Source organism: Dreissena polymorpha, chromosome 2, assembly GCF_020536995.1.
Source record: "Dreissena polymorpha isolate Duluth1 chromosome 2, UMN_Dpol_1.0, whole genome shotgun sequence".
NCBI classification, from domain to species: Eukaryota; Metazoa; Mollusca; class Bivalvia; order Myida; family Dreissenidae; genus Dreissena; species Dreissena polymorpha.
Window position 1 is genome coordinate 26,115,034 of NC_068356.1, and position 6,888 is coordinate 26,121,921.

A 6,888-nucleotide genomic window follows, 5' to 3' on the forward strand; every position below is an offset into this window, starting at 1 on the left:
CTTGAGCAAATGGAAACATATGTAAACAACTAGATTTACACTCGGATGTAATACAGTGCTATACAATATATGGAAATGGGTTGACCAAAAATAATCTAGCGTGCTATACAAATTAAAATTGCCAGACATATTCAAAATACAATTTCCTCGTAACCAATACAATCTCATCTCACAGTTTATTCATTCATTCAAAAACCAGACACTCTGTGTCAGAAATCATGCAAACCGACCATAAAGTCAATGTGTTATACACTAACTGGGGATAAATCATATCTAAAGCTTATTTTCTTTTATTTACACAGCAGATTGCTTACTGTTATTAATCTTGCCCAATATGATATGAGACAATCAAGATACAAGTATGATTATTGAAACTCATAAACCCCTCAAATTTCATTCAATATTTAAAATTTAACTTGATCAGCCAAACGTGTATTATTTAACCATACTAAATCGAACATAATGTTATCGTGCATAATTGTAAGCGTTGATTTTATAATGTACATGCTTTAGAAAATGGAAACATAAGTATATAACTATATTTACACTTTGATGTAATACAGTGTTATATAATATATGGATATGGGTTGACCAAAAAATAATATATAATAAACATACAATGTCCTCGTAACCAATACAATCTCATCTCACAGTTTAAGAATTCCTTAAAAAAACAGACACTCTGTGTCAGAAATCACTATTTATGCATACCGGTCATAACGTAAATGTGTTATGATACAGTTACTTGACATCAATTGGCTTGTTTTCTTTTATTTACTGAGCAGATTGCTTACTGGAATAAATCGTGCCCAATATGATATGAGATAAGCAAGATACAAACATTATCATTGACTTGTGAGTACTTCAATTTCTATTTTATAGTGACTACGTAATGGCGTGTGCGTATTATATTACTAACATGAAATGCATTCGTGTACTTCAAATAAGAGTATACCTAGTTTGGGACTATTGTTTCGTTATTGGACTCGCGCCATGGGATTAGTATGATGCAATATGCGACCAGCGTAGCTGCAGATGAGGAGCTACGCCGTCAGCAAATAATACTATGCAACATTGTGTCCCTTTAAAGCGGAAAGGGTTGCTCCTCAAAACCTGCGCTAATTATCATACTTGTCTGGAGATACACTCACCTCATATTACATAATACCCAATTTTGTATGACGCGGGTCGTTTCATTTGTTTTGACTATGTTTTCATGAATAAATGGAATCGGGGTAAATTTCCATTTAACTTGAACAAGTATCTCATAGATCTAATCGACACGTGCCACTAAGATATGTGTATACATTTAAGACACATGTACTTCAGATTACCACTGCATTGATATTGAGCTGATACAAATGTCCCTAAAGCTAATTTTGAAATGCGGAAACAACTATAGAGTTATCGATTTCTTAAAAAAAAGACAAACTAACGACACAACCACTTCGATACCAAGATGGTCTATATCGTAGGCAGAGAATCAACACAAACAGCAAAAACACACAAACGTATGTGTTTATAATCGCAAGATTTCATGATTCCTTTTTTTTACACGTTATACGACAATCAACATAATCATTCTAACGAGATAAAGAGCGCCCAAGCTATTATACTAAAGTATGTGTTATACATAAGGTAATAGAGGTATGATGAACAAAATATGAACATAAATCTGTATTCTAAGCGCAAACGGATAACCATAACAAACGACAAGGTAGTAACCTGTTATTTTCAGTATATCCAATATCAATAACTTTACAATATCCAACGGTTTGTAATAAACAAGTATGTTTAAGTAAATAACGTGAGAAGGCCATGTTGAGAAGGTGCCGTAAAAGTATAATAGATTGATGTATTGAGCTTTCTAATTTACCTGTTTATATATATATATATATATATATATATATATATATATATATATATATATATATATATATAGTTTTCTTTAAATTGATGAAGATAGCTTTTGCGCAATGGACAAAAATTGCTAAAAAAGAAAGAACGTCTTTTGCATAGAAATAAGTATTTATGAATTGGGTATGGTACATACAACCTTTTGTTTCAAATCGAATACATTCTTTAAACGCCACATTTTCCCATTGCAAAAGAAAAACACATTTAAACTACTAAGTATGTGCACTGATTCGTGCATTGTCAAATTATGACATGTTTCTCGCTTTGTTGATGTATCGTGTTGGTTTTTTCGTTTGAAGAAACAAGCAGATAATTCCTGACGCGTTCCGCATGAGTTTGACTGATTGGCGTATTGACGAGCCCTAACCTGCAAAGGATATTTGTTACTCCCTCTTGTAAGCTTGCCGAGCGTGTATAATAGTTTTGCATTCTGTGTTTACATATTATGAAGCAGAAACAAGTTTTGTTTTATAAATGATGAATATTTTACGATTGACATATGCACAGTCAAAACATAGAGTGACGCAAATATTTTGAATAAATATTTACTTTCAAGTTCTATTATTAGGACTATGATTGTGCTTAGTAATGCTCATAACCCTTAACGAATATTTACCCGCCATTTTGGCAGCTCATCATTCATCATTTACCTTGCTTGTCACAACCTTGTTATGTAGGGTTTCCACTGCATATTAAGGCAAAAAGACGACACGTATGCAGACCGAAGTACGTTCATTAATAAATGTGACAATAGTCAGTGGTGGGTATTAAAACATTACCTTCGGTCGATATTATTAGAGTTATTTTTAATCTCCCAAAGTAGCCCCTAATTCATGTTCGAATAGCGATGCTTCAATAATAAAGTTTGCAAAAATATTAAAACAGGAAACATGTTAAATAATTCGTTTTCATTATTCAATCAGAAGCCGATTGAATCATGAATGCATTTCCCATATGTGTTTCTGTATTTTTTGTAATTAAAATGTGCGAATATTGAAATACATATTTTAAATTGAAAGAATAATTGAATTAAATCGGTTGCTGAAATGAACCACAAATACAATATGGCACTATTGTTCCAGTTGATGGTGATATTAACCACCAATGAGATAATGCCTGATTGCTGGTTGATATTCGTTATTTTATTTATACTAGATTACAACCAAGTCAGTCGGTCGTCACACATTTCCTTGATTCTTATGTCGTACCTGTTTTACACGTTTATTCATCAACATATTGGGAATATAAATAAATAAATAAATAAATAAATAAATAAATATATATATATATATATATATATATATATATATATATATATACTGAATAATATCAGCGATTGAATTCTTGATTTGTTAGGCATTAATATTCTTCATTGTGATTTAATAACAACATTTCAGCATATGAAATCTATCACATAAAACCACACGGCTACATGATTTTTCCTTTGCTCTCGTGTCCATGGATATAATTCGAGAAAAACATAAAACATAAAATTGTATGACCACAAACATTCAATTAAATTCAAGGCAAAGCTTATATAAGCGATTTTGAACAGACATGTTTTTTTAAAGAAACATGCGCATTATTTATATCACTCACATGAAGAAAACAATGCAGAGAAATGTGTCAAAACCAATAAATAAACGTATTTTTGTGCTGGGTTTTGATCAAAAGCTAATTTATAAATGATGCAACATGTCCACATTAGTATAGGATTTTTTGCAGTTCGAAAGTGTCAGCATATACTTAAATTTATATGCTATGAACGAGTATAATTTGATACATTTTGTTTGAACGATAAACGTGACCATATATGTTGAAGGAAAGGGTGTGATACGAAACGAATTAAATAGCTGGTAACAGTATTATAATCGCGCTCGTGATTGAAGAACCTATCGGAAAGAAACACAAAATAAACATCTTTATTCCTATGGAAACGTTTCCTTGCAAGTCACTTTTTGTACAAGTTTAGCTATGTATAGTGGCATGTAGGAATTTTTGAGGCAAAAGTGTACATATGATAAGACATTAACAATCCTTTGAAACAGTATTGTACACAAGCCAATAAAAAAATTATATGTGACGTTTTGAATTCCTGATTTGTTTTTGATCAAAGAAGATACAAATTTGTTTCCAGACGATCGAACTTTATTTGAGAGACTTTCTTTTTTAAGTAGTAGCAGCGTTAATCGACGACATATTTCACTTCATTAATTTCAAGTCATATTCAGATAGTGTCACACATTGTTCAACATACAAAACACTTTGATGTGTTCTTAAAATACTGTTATTAAGATAAATTTAAAATATGCTGCTAAAACTTATTTTATGACAACAAGGTACACACAATCTTTCATAAGGATCAATATATAATAGAAGCCTTTGTGACTCAATTGTATTTCTTATAAATATAGTAGTTGTCAGTTCAATTAACGTCATTTTTATTCAATGGAACCAAAGGCCTTGTATATTACATTGTTTCATGTTATATTACAAGACGTTATTTTATTTATTATGTCTTTAACAGCGAAGATATTGCTTTTTAACGCGTGTATTCAACAAAACATGATAAATTCCCGTTGTTTTAATATCTCATTGTTATTTATATTTATTTTGTCTTTAATTCACTTGTAATCAAGTCCGGTAACAGACATTTTGATAGTACATTTTACTCCGCACGGTGAATGCCATAGTAAAACTTAATGCAATTGAAGTTTATATTTTGCCAAATACACACACTTAAAACGATTAGTACAGAAAATGTAAAAAAATCCGTTTTTCAGAAGAACGAAGTTGGAAATATTCATTGAATAACACAGACTTGCAATTTTTGACACATGCACACAAGTTGAACTGATTTACGTATTGGCGAGCTCTTTTTTGTAGTGGTCAACGATTTGTGTTTTGTGCACTAGAAACGTTCCAAAAAGTTATCAAAGGGTTATCAATTATAGTGTGTTTTTTACACATCATCTTCTCGTTACAGTTACAATTGTTCCTCAAATTTATTTACGGTTTACGAGTATTAATACATCAAGAATCTCTCGTTAACCCGTCGATGCGCATAGTTATCGGAAATATGAAATTTCAATTATAAATAGCTATATCTTCAGTCATGATCATTATGATCATGATCGTCACCCATCAGCTATCATAATTGGACAGTTTTAGGCTGCAAATTCATCATTCTTGCCCATCCGTCCTTACACAGTAGCTCCTCTTTAAATGAATGCGATAAATCATCATTAACAAATACAGAATGCAATTAATATTGATATGCCTTTGTCTCTCTCCCAAACCTTTCAAAAATGCCAACTAAAGATACTCAACTCGTTGTGTCTACTTTTGCTTTACGTTTGTTAAATCATATACAATCCAACTATTTTCGTCTGACAACATCACGGTTTATTTCCATAGGGAGAGGAATCCTATACCTTGACTTTCATTCTAATCATATACAAGCACGTAATTATAGTGATCAATATTGTGTTATATTCTTTGTAAACAATGTTTATTGTTTTAAGAGCAATTTATAAAGCAATTAATAGCTGATGGGGAAATATAGTTTACTATAAAAAACGTGCAATATGCAAATATACATAGTTAATCATGTGATAATGTAAACGATTTTAGTCACGGTTAAAAAATGGTAAGATGTATAGTAGTAATGCAATATATAAGTATGCGACAAAGCGATCAATAAGCCTATATATCTGCCATATCAACACAAAACAACAAATTGTTTTCAAGAAAATACTGTTAATTTCCTTTCCATATACCACATTTCTGATTGAACTGAAATGATACTGACTACTAGTTTGAGCTGCAAGCGAACTTATTCATAAAGGTGAAATTTCATCCTGATCTCCTGTCACAAATGCAAATATTACATTTAAACATAACTCGTTGCTTGATTTGTATTTTTATATAACATCCATATATTAGATGTTTTATCATGCTCTTAGAGAGCAGACAAAGCGGATCTTTTATCATACACTATTTTCCAATATTACTACATATTAAGATACACAATAACATTGTATTTATCTTACATAAAATAGCTACAATCTGTGTTCATAAAATAAAGAATGACATTATATTAAATGAAGTTTTTAGAATTCGTTTGAATGTCACAATCAAAATACTCGTGTAGGTATATAACTTTGAAAAACACGATCTATAAAAATAATCAATGATTTTTAAAGTTTAAGTGGTGGATTGTATCTCTTCACGTGTTTTGTCTTTCTTTTTCACAAATTCATTTAGCACTTTAAACTACATTTGTGTTTCTTAAGAAGGCTGTTTAACTGTATGCCAAATATAAAATCAATATATTTAAACAAACCATTAGTAAAACACTTTTGTATGAATGGTAAATATGATCAGAAAATCATTGCTTTTGTGTAATTGTGTATACTTTACCTATCCATGATAAGGCTGGCATACAAGGTCATGCGTCGTTACACATCTGTTATCAAATCCATGAATACATGGAAAAAAACATCGAGTATAAAATCGTAAACATCGAACCTACAAACACAATTTTGGGCAAGAACCTGCATGTAATTACCACACAAAATGCAGGTGTTAAAACATAGATGATCAGTGTGTGTTCTCTTGTTCGTAGTTATAGATACACAGTTACACACAGTTAAGGTATATCAGGCTTAACAATTTCTCATGCTTTGAACAACACACAACTGCTGCCATGTTCTACCTATAGTAAGAAATTATGAAGATAACATTTGACACATAAGTTTAATAATTACCATTAAGTACATGTTATGTGCTGTGTTTCACTTCGGAAACTATTTACAACGTGTTTTGTTTCGAAATAGTAACGAGCATTCGATTACAAAAAAAGTCTCTGCTGTTGTTAAAAACTGTAAAACACTATTTTGTTTAATTATATCAGTTCAATCACTTGGCTCAAAGTCGTGGTTAAGTATTAGGGTTCAATACTAATTGTGT